The 18649-nt window shown below is 29.3% G+C and overlaps 1 protein-coding gene across 1 annotated transcript in view; it reads left to right on the forward strand.

The window, feature by feature from the left end:
• The first annotated feature begins 5957 nt into the window (after nt 1-5957).
• The window catches only part of LOC129968581 (SEC14-like protein 2), a 61472-nt gene continuing 48780 nt past the window's right edge, over nt 5958-18649 (forward strand). Inside the window, exon 1 of the mRNA XM_056082610.1 lies at nt 5958-6132. The gene's annotated coding sequence lies outside the window, so the exon portion shown is untranslated. The remainder of the gene's footprint in view (nt 6133-18649) is intronic.

Raw genomic sequence — 18649 nt, forward strand, 5'->3', positions numbered from 1 at the left:
ACATAAAACAATCAAAGAGAACTAGCAGGAGATCACTCAGTCACTACTTCTCGTGCATGCTTCTCTGTTTTCACAGCCCATTCACAAAGTATTAAAAGGCATTGAAGTGCCCTATATCTTGATTACAACTTGAGATATCGCCAAGATTTCCACATATTGGAGAATCTTCTAAGTTTATTGCCAAAGTCGGTGGTAATTAAACCGAGATCCATTCAAAATCCATTCGGAAAAAATAAATAAATAAAAACCCTCTTTTATTTAGACATTGACTGTGCAGGGAAAACTATTACAGATTCGTAATCGTTTGTTTAATTGCGTATTTTAAAAGAAAATGAAAAATTTGCTAATTAGATTCTTTTCTGATAGTTTAAAAAAAATATAAAAATATCAGATTTATTCATTTATTTGTTATAATTAGCAAAATTTCCATTTATTAAAATAACTTCTCTTTTTAATCATTTTATAATGTAAAACTTTCAACGGATATTTCATTATCAGGAATTAGTTCAAATACATATGCAATGTCGGTGCAAAAAACACACAGTTAAAATACAAAATCTAGTATTTACGAAAGGCAAAATTATTTCACCAGTACATTTCCATAAAGAATAATTAAAATTATTTTTTCCTTCATGATTAACTGCATGAAAAACTACCAATAATTTTAACCACAGTACTATTAAGTTTAAGCATCAAAAATTAGTTTAAATATCAGTGCATTTTCTTTGCACTGAGCAACTAATATTGAAATTATCAATAACTTTTCTGACCTCATAAGTAAACTTTTTGCTTCATTCGTCAAATATTCTTCACAAACCAATAACGATTTTGCAAATCTGTACTAATCATTACCTAACTAGTCTATCTAATTAACTAGTCTGAGCCACAGATGATTGGATGTCAATCTTCACAAATGTCTCGGGGCACAAGAGTACTGAAATATTAGAGAGAGTAGCACCGTTTTTATAAAAGATAAAAATGCTGAATGAAAAATTTTAAACCGTTTCAGATGATGAAGATATGATTCTTAGAAACACGTTAAAATTTATTTTAAATTAAAAAAATGCAATTACACGCTCAGTGAATCACATAATTTATTTGCGATTCACTGAGTTCATTCAGTGAATCACATCTAATATTTTGTATAGTCTTTCGCACGATATTTCACTCAATCAGCTACAATTTTTCTTGAAATTTAGAATCGGATATTAGAAAGAGATACAGAAAGATGTTTACTTTTTTGTCACTTATAATACTTTTTTTGTATATATTTCGTATATTATAAACCATTTCATTTTTGAATAAAGCACAGAACGTGCACTTCTTTTTGAAGTTCACTATATTTTCTCTAAGCAAACTTCGTATAATAGAAAGTTTTTGGTACTAGAATAGAGAACAGAAAAATGTTTACCTTCTTGATATTTACCATATTTTCTCTACATATACTTGGTATATTAGAAAGTATTTCATATTAAAATTCTGAGCTAAAGACGTACTTTTCGACATTCACAATACTTCTTATGCATATCCTTCGCACATTAGAAAGAATTTTATGCTAAAATAGTATAAAATTCTTATGTTTATATGAGATGATATGTTTTTTTGGCGTTCACATTACTTAATCTGCGTATATTCTTTTAATAAAAATTATTTGATATTGGTATAGAGAACAAAAAGTTATTAGCCGTTTTTTCATTCACAATACTTTTTTTGTGTATAGTTCATTATAAATTATTTTATATTAGAATGCTGAGCAGATAGAACTTTGACATTTTAATGATTACAATACTTCTTCAGTGTATATTTCGTACATTAGAAAGTATTTTATCTTAGAATGCTGAGCAGATAGAACTTTGACATTTTAATGATTACAATACTTCTTCAGTGTATATTTCGTACATTAGAAAGTATTTTATCTTAGAATAAAGAACAAAAGAACGTCTGCCTTTTTGATGTTCATAATACTTTCTTTGTATATTCTTATATTAGAAAATACTTGATATTGGAATAAAGAACAAAAAGATGTTCTCTATTTTCACAAAACGTTCACTGTATATACTTTGCATATTAGAAAATATTTGAAGTAATACTAATTATTTGAACTGACGCATATTTTGTTAGAAAATAGTAGTATAAACCAAATATAAGGCTTACATATGTGTGTCACATTATAACTCTTGTTAACCTTAACTCAGACATTCAAGCTAATCAATGAATATTAGGATACAAAATTCATTTAAGAATCTAATTTTCTTTCTTAAAATGCATTTGAAAGAATTTGCAATATAAATCTGACACCTTAAACATGTCTACATTTAAATGAATACTTTTATTAGTAATCATACTCGAAACACAAAGATGTGGATAGAAAGTAAGAAGTTGGTTTATGTGCTAGTTACAGAAGAACGATAAATACATCAAGGATAACTGATGTTTGAATATGTTACGTTTCTTCCCTTTCCATACCTTTAACTTAAATTTCGACTCTGCATATTGCCTAATACGGCTGTAACCTTAATTAGAAGTAATGGTTTCATGTACAAAATGAAAACAAAAGATGCTAATTCCTCAGAAGAAGTTAGCGCAATTGATGATAATCGAGTGAAATTATGCTTTAAATTGATCAAATACGCAGCAAAATTCATTCACTGTTACATCAGGATGTAGACATAAGCGTAGAGGAATACTTGTACGAGTACACTTACACAAGTTTTTGATTTATTTAAAAGAATGGAAGAAAGATAAGAAAAATGGATGAAGACACATCTCCTGCTGGCTAGATACATCTTTTTGATATCAGAAGCATTATAAACAAACACATGGATTGGCTATCTGAATATCAAACAGTCAACTAATATATATCCTTATTACCTTACATGAATAACTTAGGAGAAAATGGCGATAATATTTGTGGAAAGAATGAATCATGGGTTATTCACCAATATTTTTTCATTCAGACATTTTACATTCAGTGTCTATGTTTTACTTTTTCATTCAGATATACTACAGAGAAAGTATAGTAATTGTCAAAAAATTCGAGTCTGAGATTTTGACGAATCTCCACATTTTAGAACTCCCTTAGTTCGAAAAACACATTTTTGGAAAATGTCTGTCTGTCTGGGAAAATAAAACTCAAAAACGCTTTGAACTAGACGGTTGAAATTAGGTATGTTGTCTTTAGGCCAATTTGGCAGATTTATATCAAATTTTGAGTTAAATCCATTCAGAGGATATCTATCTGCCCGGTTGCTCGAATATGAGTTAACACAATAATTACAAAATGTGAGTGATTTAATTATATCAAATTTAATGCGACAACAAGTTTTGCGACAAGTGCAGTTTTGTATCAATTTTTTTAGAATTGGTTGAGAAAAACCTGTCTAAAACAAAATCCAATTTTTGGATACTATTAAAACATTTAAGGGATTAATCGCTAACTTATTCAAAACGGATTACACGATAGATTTTGTAAAATTGCTAAATTCACACAAAAAGTTAATATTTTGTAATATGCCAATAGCAATTACAATATTTTGTAGTATGCCAATAGCAATTGGCAAGTTTTTTAGAGAGTTTACGAGAGAGTTTTGGTTATATTTTTATTCGCTTGTTTATATTTTTATTTGATTCAGTCACAAGAGATTCATCGTACAACAACAATCCTATTCAACGGTAAAGTTCTCCATACAATCTATAATCAAGTCATAAAAAGAATAAGATATCAGATACAAATAGAATAAGAAGCAAAGATAATAAAAACGATGGAGGGGATGAAAAAATTTTCAGGAAATGGCCTGAAGCACAGCTTCGAATGTAGAATATGTTTTACCGAAAGGTTTAAAAATCAACGAGAGTATGGATAATTATAAAAAAAATTAAAAAAGGTTTAACACATTTGTTCGATAATTTCGTATTCACAATTCTTGGATTGAAATGATACAATAATTAAATTAAATTCCAGTCCCCAGATATCAGATTGTCAAATGATGATGTTATACATTCAAGATTCAGGAAATGGCCTGAAGCACAGTTTCGAATGTAGAATATGTTTTACCGAAAGTTTAAAAATCAACGACAGTATGGACAATTATAAAAAAAATTAAAAAAGGTTTAAAACATTTGTCAGATTATTTCGTATTAACAATTCTTGGATAGAAATGATACAATGATTAAATTAAATTCCTGTCCCCAGAGATCAGATTGTCGAATGATGATGTTATACATTCAAGATTCAGGAAATGGCCTGAAGCACAGTTTCGAATGTAGAATATGTTTTACCGAAAGGTTTAAAAATCAACGAGAGTATGGATAATTATAAAAAAAAATTAAAAAAGGTTTAAAACATTTGTTCGATAATTTCGTATTCACAATTCTTGGATAGAAATGATACAATAATTAAATTAAATTCCAGTCCCCAGAGATCAGATTGTCAAATGATGATGTTATACATTCAAGATTCAGGAAATAGCCTGAAGCACAGTTTCGAATGTAGAATATGTTTTACCGAAAGGTTTAAAAATCAACGAGAGTATGGATAATTATAAAAAAAAATTAAAAAAGGTTTAAAACATTTGTTCGATAATTTCGTATTCACAATTCTTGGATAGAAATGATACAATAATTAAATTAAATTCCAGTCCCCAGAGATCAGATTGTCAAATGTTGATGTTATACATTCAAGATTCAGGAAATGGCCTGAAGCACAGTTTCGAATGTAGAGTATGTTTTACCGAAAGTTTAAAAATCAACGAGAGTATGGATAATTATTTAAAAATTTAAACAGGTTTAAAACATTTGTCTGATTATTTCGTATTGAAAATTCTTGGATAGAAATGATACAATGATTAAATTAAATTCCAGTCTCCAGAAATCAGATTGTCAAATGATGATGTTATACATTCAAGATTCACGTTAGCGAATTCGGAGAAAACAATATGGCCCCGAAAAGTAAAATCAGGACACCTTCACCAAAATTATGTTCTAGCCCATAATTTAATACGAATTAAGAGGTTTTTTTGATGTTTCTTGATGATTAAGACTTCTTTGAATAACCGTTTTCGAATATCAGCTCCAATAATCTATTTTCACCTTCAATCAGCGCTAGTAGGAATAAGATATGGAAGTTCAAAAGCAAAGAAAAAAAAAGGATAGTAGCAAAGAATGACTTTTTTAAAAATGCTCTGAACACTCTTTCGATTATGCGATAGTTTTAATGGAGAGGTATAACGATAGAGAGCTTGGATAGTTGTAAAAAATAAAATAAAAAGGTTTTTTTCAATACTTGTTTGGTAATTTTGTAGTAATACCTCTTGATTAAAAAGAACACAATGTTTAAGTTAAATTCGAGTTTTCAATAACAGTCAACAACACTATTACACAAGTACTCTTGCTTTTTTACGTGAAGAGAAAAGAAGAACATGTCATGGCAAAGCTTGGCGTCTTTACTAAACTTCCCAATTCAATATCTGTCAAGATATTTTTTGAAAACCACGGAATGCTCGACGTAAAACATCGCCCTTTCACCTATTCTTACCCTGGATATCTGCGTCATAAATTTTACTATCAACTTAGCGTTAAAAGAAACAAGACCAGAGAAGGAAAAATGCGATGAAGAAGATGAAATGGCCTTAAAAAAAGCATTGTTTCGAGTATGGAATAGTTTTAATAGAGATATTTAGAGTTTTCAAACATCTGTCCAACTATTTTGTATTCACACCTTTTGGCTAAAAATAATACTATGTTTAAATGAAATCCCATCTTTTATTACCAAACATAAAGCAATTTCCTCTTCTTGAATCTTGAACGTTCACCATTTTTCCTCTTCGCGAAAGCAATTTTTGCCAGATTAACCGAAACTTCCCTGAAGGAATGCAAACTGATAGCTGCTTAATTTAGGAGGAAAAACGTTTTTCTAAACGGTCCGGTCAACTTTTTTTTTTCGTTGGTGTCATTCAATTGACTGCTCGTGCGACGCTGATGGTCAGATACCTAGTAATATAGCGATAAGTACCGAGTGTATAAAGTGTTTGACTTCAGGACATTGTGTCCACTTATCTCTGTAGAGCTCTTCGAATGACTGTGCTTGCAAAAGCATTACTTTGAAGATTATTGCAGTACCACTTGCTACTGAAGGTAAGTACTCTCTGATTGACTTTTTATATTATAATGGTCCAAACCAAGGTCCCGAAGTTTTGATCTATTGAACTGAGGCGTTTATATCAGTTTTACGTATCACTGCTATTCTGTAAAAGACACTTTAGCTACACTTGTTTACAACATTTTTATTTGTTTGGTGAGAATTAAATAAAATTTAGAAAAACTTAGGCGCTTCAACAAGTCCGAGCTATAACAGCACATTAGATTTTCAAAACAATTTATCAGTTTCTAAGTTATTTTTCTGTGAATTGTATATTAATTTTATTTCACCATTCTAATTCTGTGAAAGAAATTTCATCAAAATTCACTGGCAATTTTTTAATTAATTAGATGAGAATTTAATAAATTTAAAAAAGTTTAGACGCTTCGAAAATTTAGAGCTATAATCGCACAATGGATTTTCAAAACAGCTTATCAGTTTCTAAGCTTTTTTTTTTCTGAAATGCATAGTAATTTTATCCTGCCATTCTTATTCTGTAAAAGAAATTTCTTCAAAATTCACTAGTAACTTTTTTATTAGGTAAGATTTAAATAACATTTTGAATATCTTAGACGCTACGATACTTCAGTGTTAAAATGGCACAATGGACATTCAAAGCAAACTTTCTCAATATCTGAGCTATTTCTCTGTAAATCACAGCAATTTTATTGCACCATTCTTATACTGTAAAAGAAATTTCTTCAAAATTCACTAGTAACTTTTTTATTAGGTAAGATTTAAATAACATTTTGAATATCTTAGACGCTACGATACTTCAGTGTTAAAATGGCACAATGGACATTCAAAGCAAACTTTCTCAATATCTGAGCTATTTCTCTGTATATCACAGCAATTTTATTGCACTATTCTTATACTGCAAAAGAAATTTCATGAAGATTTCCTGGCAGCTTCTTAAATAGTTAGCTGAGAATTAAATATTTTTGAAAAACTTAGACGCTGCGATATTTCAGAGTTAAAATGATGCTACAATGGGCATTCTAGGGAAAGATTCTCTGTTTCTGAGACATTTCTCTATAAATCACAACAATTTTATTGTACCATTCTTATACTGTAAATGAAGATTCAACAAATTTTATTCACAACTTTTTAATTAAGTAGGCTAGAAAATAAAATTTTGGAAAGCTTAGGCAGTATCATAGTTTAAAATTAAAATGATAAGTGAACCTTAAAATCGCAAATTCTTATTTTCTGAGCCATTTCTCTGTAAATCACAACAATTTTACTGTGCCATTTTCATGCTGTAAAAGAAATTTCAGCAAAATTTATTTTAACCTTTGAATTAATATGGCGAGTATTAATAAGTAAAATGCTTTTGCATATTGTAAAACGTTTCGCACGTGTGTATCTAAGTAATATAAAATGGTTTTTCTCTCAGATTTTTTAATTAGAATCATAGAACAATAATTTATGCTTTGAGCATCACAAAAATTATCATTTTTGATAATTGCTTTTTTTTGCTATATCATCCATTAGTTTTTCTTTAAACATATTCAAAATATTCTAATTACCATTTTTGCAATCATTTCACTATATTTGCTAGATCATTTCACTATTTTTGCCAGATCATCCATTAGTTTTTCTTAAAAAATTTTCAAAAAATCCGAGACATAATCAGCTTAAGCCTTTCAATAAAAAAGTTATACTCACGAGGGATTTATTTATGCAAAACTTTATGAATGCACAATTTTACTTCATAAAAGAAAATTTTAGCAGTTTTCACTAAAAATGTGATGTGTATGGAATATTTTCAAATGTGAACTATGAGAAGAAACTTCAAAATGCTGTTACTACGCATATACATAAAATGTTTATAAAGCGTTTTATGACACTTTTAGAAAATGCTTAGGAATAGAGATTTGAAAAAATTTTTTAACTTGAAGATGTCTGGTTTTCTGTTTATTAATAAAATATCAAGATAAGGGGAAAACATGCGATTTTGATTGATTTTATGCATATCAATATCTATTGTGACAGTCGTATCTTGGGAAAAGGCATCCAATTTTTTTTCTTCATTGTTTGCAATCAAACAGTTCAAGGATTTTAGTACGCACGTGTGCTGGGTCGGACAAATTAGTGTCTGATATATGAATCAAGGCAAAAAGATATTGCATTTAATGAAGATAATCTCAAGATCTATTTGCGTTTATCTTCAAATTCTCTTCTTGGACCTTTTTTTATGAAGATATCGTCCTTCCCTGCAATCCTTTAAAATGCCCGATTAGAGCAAATCTCGATATTAAAATCACCTTATCTTTTATTCTTTTTTGAAAGACGCATTTTTCGAGTATTATTATCTTTGCTTAAAAACCGTATTTTAGATGCAAATATATATTTCTATATATATAAAAAAATAAATTTTACATTCTTTTATAAGTTTATAAATTTTTTTAAAACAAACTTTTTGTTTACAGTATAGTTACAACTAAAATAATAAACTAAGTTTGCCCTCAAAGAATCATATTTATTGTACTATTATACATGTTTCATCATTATTTTTAAAAATTAGGATGAAAGTGATTTTAAAATATAAATAAACTTGTTTGTTTAGGTTTTGGGTGTAACATGTTCATTTTTTAAATTCATTCATTTTTTATAAGTTAGGTACAAAGAGAATTAAAAACATAATATATACTATTAATCACTAATCAAAGTAATAATCACTGCTTAATCACGTTTTTTTATTATGCATCGTTTCCTCTCTTTGAATTTAGACACTTTTGAAAAGTAAATTTGAAGTGAATTTAAAGTTTGATTAACCATATTTTGATATGTCGTGTTTCCCTCCCCTCTCAAATCCATATATATATATATATATATATATATATATATATATATATATATATATATATATATATATATATATATATATATATATTCATTTTTGAAAAACAATGGGTTGAAAGTGAATTTAAAGCATAGTAAAATCTGCTAAACCTGCTCATCCATGATTCATTATAACTCTATCACTACTACAAAGCCCTAAACGTTCTTCCACTAAATTACGGCGGACATAGTGCTGTCCACTAAGATCACTACAAAATTTCTTCCTTTTTTTTTTAATGATCGATTGAATGCCTATGGGGCCTGTTTTGTTCTTTAGAAACATATTTTGTGAAACACACAGGTTTTCTTAAAAATCTCAACATAAAAGCCCTTAAAATCACGGGCTGTCGTAATAGTTTTTGAAAAGGTAGGAAATTTTTATTATCTCTGAAGGAGATATTCGGAAGTTCCAGTATCCTGATATATTTAAAATAGAATAATATTAAAAATGATTGGGATAACGTACTTTTTTCTTCGAACTTTAATTAATTACTATAACAAGATACATTGGATGCCTCTTCAGTAACATTCCTTTTCCTAACCATTACTGTTAACTAATTAATTAACTGTTAACTATTATTTAATAAAAATGTTTTTGATAATAACTCTAACTTTGAAATTTTTAAAGAATATAACAATTATATATTTATATTTATAAGCTTCCTTATTATGTTATGGTATTATTTTATTTTAGTCACTATTATATTTATTATAAACGTGCATTTTATTTTCACTTATTTATCATCACATTAAATATTTTATCATTTCATACTCACTATTTAATTCATTTCATACTACTTATTTAATAAAGTCAATAATATTTAATAAGTTATTAAATCCTTAATGATAATATAGAATATTATTTTATTAAGTTATTAAATCCTTTATGATAATATAGAAAATTCAGATAGCATTGAGATTTTTGGTTTCAGCATAAGTCTCATCGGTTAATCTCTTTGTGACTTTTCCACTCCGGATTCAAAAATGACATATGAATGTCCTATTTTTAAGCAAAAGAAGTAAAGGTTCTAAAACTGATATTTAGAACCATATTGGGCATAGATTTCTTAGACAAAACTTCTCGTATTATTACATGATCTTAGAAATAGATATTGTTCGTTTAAATACTGCAAAATCAAATTTCGAATAAAGTTCTTCAATCTTGTTTTCCATTGGAATCCACTATATAACTTTTCAACCAGTATATTAGTCATTATGACGATCACGATGATTATGGCGATCAAGTTTAGTTAAAATGATGAAGAAACATTCATGCCATTAATGCATAATATTAATGGGCATGTGCGGTGACTAAGGCGATCGAATGATGAAGAAGTATTCATGCCATTAATGCCTAATATTAATGGGCATGTGCGGTGACTAAGGCGATCGAATGATGAAGAAGTATTCATGCCATTAATGCCTAATATTAATGGGCATGTGCGGTAATTAAGGCGATCGAATGATGAAGAAGTATTCATGCCAATAATACATAATATTTATCGGTTGCGAAACCTGCTCAAATATGTTGTTTGCGAAAATTATGTTTCGTATAATCAACTTCAGTCTTTTTTTACTGGACGCCGTTATATAACTTTCCAACCGGTATATTAGCCATTATGACGATCATGACGATTGAGGTGACCAAGTTTAGTTAGAATGTTGAAGAAAGATTCATGCCATTAATACACAATATTAATGGCACACGCGTGATGACTAAGGCGATCAAATTTAGTTAGAATGATGAAGAAACATTCATAACATTGATACACACTATTTATCGTCTGCTAAACTTGTTGAAATTTACCATCTTTGCGTTTTTTCATCAGCATATAAAACAGTACAACACTTTTTTTTAAAGACATATTTTAGATTTTTTTAAAATAATAATCATTATGAGTATTCCTTGCAACAGATTATCTAATTGTGCTCTAGATGGAAGGTTAAAGGCATTTGATTAATATGTCGAAGTAACATCTTGTTTTATAACGAATCTTCAGTTAAATCTTATACCAATCATTCAAAAAAGATGACAGAAAATTTATCCTATTTTTAACTGATCTTAATATTTTGTTCATATTAATTTCAATAGAAGCAACTAATCAAACTTGGAAATGTTGACTCAACTCTATTGGAGACTTTCTTATCATTTTGATAAAATTTTACCAACGACAAGCGTAAATCACTCTAACAACAGATTCATTCATTGGTTTTTAAAATTTTAAAAGCTTTATTATAGATTTTACTGGTTTATTTGCTGCCTTCTTATCAGTTTGATAAAATGTGAAAGGCATTTGAATAGTGTTAACAATGGAGAATTATCCTTTACATTTTTAAACTTTATTATAAAGTGTTTTGTTTAGGTATGATATTTTTGCTTTGTTATATATGTTTTACCTTTGCATTTTCTTATCACGTTGTTCAAATCTCAACTAAGATAAGAATTAAAAATTATTTCAACTCGTGTTGTTTGTTTCCATTTTCACTGTACATTGGCTTTTTAATGTTTTTAAAACTTTATTATAGACTTCTTTCTTGAAGTTTGTTAATTTTGTTTCGTTGATTAACTGTTGGATTAAAATCTGTTATGATATTATTAAAATCATTCAAGTATGTGAATTATTCATTGGTTTTAAATATTTTAAAACATTTATTATAACTTCCATCTTGAGGCCTTAACATTTGAATGTGCTTGTTAATTATGATATTTTCCACTTTCTGATCAGTTTAATGAAAACTCAGCAACGATAGTTATCAAAGCCATCATAGACATCATTTATTAATGTCTCTTAATTCCATCATAATCATCTATTAATTTCTAACATTTGAAAATATTCTTATAAGTTTCTTTCTTTATTTTATTTTGCTGGATACAATTCCACTAAGAAATAAGTGGAATCTCTGACACTAAAATAATTTTAATATCTGAAAGTTTTATTTTGGTTTTTAGAATTTTTATTTTACTAAGAACTTCTTTTTCGTTGTTTAGTCTTTTTGTTTCGCTAGTTACTATTCCTTCAATCATTTTTTTAATCATTTTTATAAAAATTCAGCTATGACAGTTTTAAAATCATTCCAGCATCTAAGACATCTGTAGATTTTTAACGTTTAAAAATTTTATTATAGACACATATCTCGAGACTTGACTAGTTACTATTGTTTATTTTTTCCACTTTCTTCGTACTTCGATGACATCTTAGCCAAGATAAATATCAAAGCCACTTTAATGTCATTATTATCTGTTATTTTTTAAAATTTGAAAATATTCTTATAGATTTCCACAGAAGAATTTTGATATCTTGCTTTGCTGGGCACTATTATATCTAACAAAACAAGAGAATAAGAGTATGAAGGGAATTAAATCACCACCTGAATTAAACTGCAAATCCATTGTGCATGAGCCCTTTAAAAAAATCTAACTTATTCAAACTGGTAAATGTAATGGAGTCCTAAAATATAAAATTCTTCTTCTTCTTTGGCACTATAGCCTAGAATTATAAATGACCATAACCGTTTCAGTTAGCTTAGCCATCGTTGCCTATCCCACACCACAGATTTACAGTTTCTGTTGCCTAGCAGGTTGAAGTATTTTTCAAAGTTGTCAAGCCATCCAAATGGTGGCCTACTTCTTCTGATATTTGTAGGCTAGCTAAATTGTCAGCTTTCTTGCTCTGTCCTTTAATCTTTGTAAGTTTCCGAGTCATTTGATACAATAAGTTATAGTGATTTTAATGATGTTGGGTTCTTTGAAATTATTTTGTATTGTTCATGGTTGTAAAGTATTCTCCGTACTCTGTTTTCATTTACAGCATCATAGATTTTTCTTAAAATTTTCCGTTTAAATACTAGCAGTTTATCTTTTGCTGCCTTGGTTAGCGTCCAACATTCACAAAATAAGTGATCGAATCAGGGTTTTATATACCACACATTGACTTCTCTGACCCGCCTTTAGGCGCAGGAATAAAATCTGAATGACCAGATAGCTACGACAGCATTGGTGGAAACTGCGAATGAGTTCAAAGAGTTTTCACAAGCCACAGTATCGAACCCTTCCAGCGGGAAGCATGTCCTGTCATCAGTAAGGAGTCGTTACCCGACACCATTTATATACCCACACTGGTGACGAAGACCATCCATCATGCCTGAAGCTTCTCATCCTCAAATCTGAGATGCCACCCCGTGAGAGAGGGTCTTATAGATAACGATTTTTGTTATTCGGTTCAGAAATTTTTATTTAAGAATTTTTTTAGACCTTAAAGATTGTGCTTACCATTGTAAGGGACTATTGAAGACTTGCACCTACTATGCTAAATTGACCTTCATTGAAAAATCCAAACAATAATATTATTTTTGCATACTTATGTGTTGGGCATTTTATTTATATATCAACAATTTTTATAGAGAAAGCAGACTCTTTCTTGTTTAATATTTATCTATTTTCATATTCTTATAGAACTTTCATTTTTCAATCCTCAATGATAACGTATTCACAAATATCATCAATTATTCCCACGATATTCGTTGTTAATAGACATCATATCATATCCTTGACTCTAGGATCTTGTAAATTTCGAATTTCAGTTAATGCATATAAATGTGGAACAAAGAGAAAATCAAATGCTTTAAGAGAATGTGTGTGCGTATGCCGATGGCTAAGATCCATGTGTAAAAGAATTGGCTTTCTACAGCCATCATGGCAGTTATAATTAAATGGTCTCAATACGACGCTAAACAATTGCCCACATAGAATAAATTCATACTAAACAAAATTGTCATGATAAATGGGTAAGTCATATCACTGACTCTCCGACCCGCCCGAAGGACACGGATAAAGAAAACTGAATGACCGGACCGCCGCAACAGCAATACTGGCGGGAACTGTGGTTGAGTCCTAAGGGCCATCACCGGACACGGTACAACCCTTACCGAAGGAAGTACGTCCCGTCATCGATGGGAGGAGCCAGATCCCCCAACTTTTTGTGTACCTTGCAGGGTTTCGAGATCCAACCACCATACCGGAAGCATCTCATCCTCAGTTCGAGGTGCCCCCTCGGGGGATTTGATAAATGGGTTAAGAACGAGTAAGAGAAATGACTCGTTATACTTGGGTTAATGATAGAAGGATGTGGATTGAACAGATCATCGTACAATTTCATGTACAATATTTTAAATATGGGGAATTGAACTAAAAATTTTCAAAAGGAATGACCATAAAAGTAAGACAAGATGTTTTCAAAATATATATAAAAGAACAGGACATATTTGAATTTCAAAACGAGGAACATGCCAAATAAAATACAAATTTTCAAAATTTAGAAAAAATCATATTTAAGAACACTTTTTTGGGGGAAAGTCATTAAGATAAAGTTATAAACCTATTTAATTCAACTTTTTGGCAGTTATTAATTCCAGAGAACTAAATGGTCACTAAAAATACTTTCTTTAAAATCTGCAGACTTAAATGATGATTAATTGCTTATACTCTACGATCGCTGATGTAAAAAAAATCTATTGAAAAACAAATAAACTCAAATATGTAGTTAAACCATATATTTGATGATTAACTTGGTAATAAATAAGACATCAAAAGCCTGGGAATATTTTGAATAATGAATTATCTTTTTGATACATTCGAGGATACAAGCATTGTTACATCTTTTCAGCTCATGAAATCAAAGTCGAATACAGTCTGTATGAAATTCTTTGCTCTATTTAATTAGAATTCTACAGCTCTTTGGAAAATATTTTAAAACATACATATAATTAGCATTAATGTGCTGAGTGTATTCATAAACTTAATATTAATTATCTTATTTGTAATAATCTATTTTTGTTTGTAAGCGGATACAACTTCTATTTTTTAGTTTCAATTTGTAAATTTATTTCTTTTCTCTCTTCAAAATTTGTATTTTGTTCTGTGAAGGTTTTTCAATTTTTCAGATCATGATTCTCCCGAAAAATATTATATGCGCTCTAATCATGGGTCAATAGATAATTTCTAAATTATTCGAAAGAGGCATATAATATTGGATGCGGAAAAGCGTTCAATGAAGTAAAACAATTTTATTTTGTTTTTATCAAAAAAATATACTTCTTAAAAAATGATGAAAAAATTTATACAGTCTCTTGATTCTATTAATGAAATCAAATATACTTGGCACTCTAAAATTTTAAATAAAGAAATCGTTGTTTTGCAGTTAAAACTGACCGAGTTATGAAACTTTGAATACTATTATCTTAGAGTTGGGGAAGCTCTGGACACAGATTGGCGTATTTTCATCGAAACGGTCAATGGAGTGGTTTAAACGCGTGTTATATTTTAAAAATAAAAATCATTATATTTAGATTTTCTTAATTTAAACCACCTTTGATCGTGAAAAAGTGGAACTTTATTAGTGTTTCAAGAATACTTTATTAAATCTGACTCATTGAGCCGAGGATTTGTGTAAAAATTAAAAATTCTATAATTTACCAGAATATTTATTGACTTAAATTACATAAAATATACTATTTTACTTGATTTAAATTGTATTTCCTATTTGATGCATATACCTTGTATTAAGGTTAGAAATGAGCTGTTGCACTTTATTAGAAAGAATATTTTCCGCTTATAAACCATGCATGCTTTAAATAAAAACTGACTGACTGACGGAAGCATTATTGAATTATTAGTGTTAGTATTATTAGTATGGATATTTCAGAAGTTTGCTTGAAACTTATTCTTCCATTTACTTTTTCTAAAAAATGGTATGTTTCATGTTTATTTTCTTACAGACACGTGCTGAAAATGCAGTTTCCCAAGTTTAGTTTGTAGTAAGCATTAACTTAGTCTTTTAATCTAATCTTTTGCCAATGTGAAGGAAACACGTGGACAAAAGATAAACTTTTTCGTGCGAACATAATGTTTTCGTTCTTGCTTATTCTTATTTATATAAAATATTTTGTTGGAAAATATGCTTAGAAATTTTTTGAAAACTCAACGAAAATAGAAAAAGATTTATACGGCGAAATAATAGGCATCATCGAAAAAATAGTTATAAGATGATGTAATAATTATTATTGTCGTTATTATTATTTAATATATTAGAAAGATATAGTGACAAAGCTCCAAAATTTTTCTTTTTAATTCAACAAAAAAATCTTAATTTTCAATTAATTAAAGTTCTGATTGAAGTTTAGTTAGTTATTTTGACATCACTTTTTAAAGCAACACTAGGGCTGTTTTGAGACGGACCGTGTAATTTTGAACCACGGTCAGGTGACATGGATAGCATCTGAGCTGGCAAACCCACTCCAAATTTCTACACCACACCAGCTTAAGGGCGTTTGTCCCCTACGAAATTAACGCACAACAGATCCATTTACTAGACGGTTCTTCGGTGGAATCGGGTCTCGAACCTGAAGCCCCCTGGTTTTTCAGCTGAGAATTTATCACTAGGTCACCGCGAACCAAGTTCTGATTGAAGTCTCAAAAATAATAATCTTTCCGAGTGGACATTCCCATCATTCAGATTATATATGTGACAAGTTTAGTAGTTATAGTTTACATCTACTTCAATTTGGCAGCCAAACACTGCAAATTAAATTCTAAATCTGGGGCAGTAATCTAATTCATTCTAATATGGTCCAAAATGGTTGTACAGATAAACCATAAACATTTCGATTAACATTCAATCATAATAAATTTTGGCAACATTTTTATTTTTCTCCTGTCTACTCCGAATATTAGGATTGTGCAGCCAAACCATAAACATTTCGATTAACATTCAATCATAATAAATTTTGCAAACACTTTTATTTTTCTCCTGTCTACTCCGAATATTAGAGTTGTGCAGCCAAACCATAAACATTTCGATTAACATTCAATCATAATAAATTTTGGCAACATTTTTATTTTTCTCCTGTCTACTCCGAATATTAGGGTTGTACAGATAAACCATAAACATTTCGATTAACATTCAATCATAATAAATTTTGCAAACACTTTTATTTTTCTCCTGTCTACTCCGAATATTAGGGTTGTGCAGACAAACCATAAACATTTCGATTAACATTCAATCATAATAAATTTTGGCAACATTTTTATTTTTCTCCTGTCTACTCCCAATATTAGGGTTATGCAGACAAACCATAAACATTTCGATTAACATTCAATCATAATAAATTTTGCACACTTTTATTTTTCTCCTGTCTACTCCGAATATTAGGGTTGTGCAGTCAAACCATAAACATTTCGATTAACATTCAATCATAATAAATTTTGCAAACACTTTTATTTTTCTCCTGTCTACTCCGAATATTAGGGTTGTGCAGCCAAACCATAAACATTTCGATTAACATTCAATCATAATAAATTTTGCAGACTTTTATTTTTCTCCTGTCTACTCCGAATATTAGGGTTGTGCAGCCAAACCATAAACATTTCGATTAACATTCAATCATAATAAATTTTGCACACTTTTATTTTTCTCCTGTCTACTCCGAATATTAGGGTTGTGCAGCCAAACCATAAACATTTCGATTAACATTCAATCATAATAAATTTTGCACACTTTTATTTTTCTCCTGTCTACTCCGAATATTAGGGTTGTGCAGACAAACCATAAACATTTCGATTAACATTCAATCATAATAAATTTTGGCAACATTTTTATTTTTCTCCTGTCTACTCCGAATATTAGGGTTGTGCAGACAAACCATAAACATTTCGATTAACATTCAATCATAATAAATTTTGCACACTTTTATTTTTCTCCTGTCTACTCCGAATATTAGGGTTGTGCAGCCAAACCATAAACATTTCGATTAACATTCAATCATAATAAATTTTGCACACTTTTATTTTTCTCCTGTCTACTCCGAATATTAGGGTTGTGCAGCCAAACCATAAACATTTCGATTAACATTCAATCATAATAAATTTTGGCAACATTTTTATTTTTCTCCTGTCTACTCCGAATATTAGGGTTGTGCAGACAAACCATAAACATTTCGATTAACATTCAATCATAATAAATTTTGCAAACACTTTTATTTTTCTCCTGTCTACTCCGAATATTAGAATTGTGCAGACAAACCATAAACATTTCGATTAACATTCAATCATAATAAGTTTTGGCAACATTTTTATTTTTCTCCTGTCTACTCCGAATATTAGGGTTGTGCAGCCAAACCATAAACATTTCGATTAACATTCAATCATAATAAATTTTGCACACTTTTATTTTTCTCCTGTCTACTCCGAATATTGGGTGCTTAGCAAGAATTTTTGATTTTCCATCATTTAATTTTTGATTCTACCCTTCTTCCGATTCCATTTTATGATTAAAATCTAGGTGGCTCATCCATTTTCCAAATAAAGTAAATCTACAGTTCAGTTTAAATTAATTCAAAATGATTTAGAATTTTCTCTCTTTGACTGACAAGATCTAAATGTCATAACCCTCTACAAATATGATGCTTTAACGGCACACTAAATTTCATTTAGTCTTCATTTCAGTCTTCTTACTTGTTGCATATTTGAATTATCGTGTATACAGCTATATAGACATAATTCCATAAACCTGCTTATTGTTGAGTTGTATACCACAAGTTTTAGATTACACAAAACGCATATATTAATTTTTTTTGAAACTTTCGATCCTTTCTCTTTGTACGTTTCGTTAACAA

Source organism: Argiope bruennichi, chromosome 5, assembly GCF_947563725.1.
Source record: "Argiope bruennichi chromosome 5, qqArgBrue1.1, whole genome shotgun sequence".
Lineage (NCBI taxonomy): Eukaryota > Metazoa > Arthropoda > Arachnida > Araneae > Araneidae > Argiope > Argiope bruennichi.